This window comes from Corvus brachyrhynchos, unplaced genomic scaffold, assembly GCF_000691975.1.
Source record: "Corvus brachyrhynchos isolate BGI_N302 unplaced genomic scaffold, ASM69197v1 scaffold166, whole genome shotgun sequence".
Lineage (NCBI taxonomy): Eukaryota > Metazoa > Chordata > Aves > Passeriformes > Corvidae > Corvus > Corvus brachyrhynchos.
This window is the reverse complement of record NW_008239671.1, coordinates 1,233,983-1,234,820: the sequence shown is the minus strand read 5'-3', so window position 1 is coordinate 1,234,820 and position 838 is coordinate 1,233,983.

Sequence of the window (838 nt, the reverse complement as noted above, 5' to 3'; positions counted from 1 at the left end):
AGCAACCCCAGCCTTTCCCAGAGCCAAACCACTCCCTGCTGCAACCTTACAACCTCCCTTCCATCCCATCCTTGCAACCTCACGGCCCTGGCCCCAAGATGTCACAAAACAAAAACTTCAAGTTGCCATGAAAAATAACACCAAAACTGCACTTAAAAACAAGGGCATGATTAAAATTCACCAAACACCACCATATTTACTGCATTTAAAGATTTCCAGAGGAAAAGGTCACCGGAATATAGAGCACAGCTTCCAAAGCAAACGTCCCTGTCATGCTGCTGTCGGTCTCAGACAGCAAACACATTGTTATAAAAACCCCGTGTGCTGTGTTATCCACAGCTCAGGGCTGCTGGCTGAATCACAGACTGGTTTGGGTTGGAAGGGACAGAAAGCTTATCATCTTGTTCCACTCACCTGCCATAGGCAGGGCCACCTTCTATTATCCCAGGTTGCTCCAAGCCCTGTCCAACCTCGCCTTGGACACTTCCAGGGATGAGGCAGCCACAGCTTCTGTGCCAGGCCCACATCACCCTCTGAGTAAAGAGCTTCTTCCCAGTATCTTATCTGAAAGTCCCCTCTGGCAGTGGGAAGCCATTCCCCCTTGTCCTGTCACTCCAGGCTCTTATCCAAAATCCTCTCCAGCTCTGTTGGAGCCCCCTTAGGTGCTGGAAGGTGGTGAAAGGCATTCCCAGAGCTTTCTCTTCTCCAGGAGGACACCCCCAGCTCTCTCAGCTGCAGTGTTCCTCCAGCCTGCAGCCCAACTCTATCCCAGGGTCCCTCAAGGGCACTGGCTCTTGTGCAAACACAAGAACAACACCTCAGACTAAGGTTCCTCCAA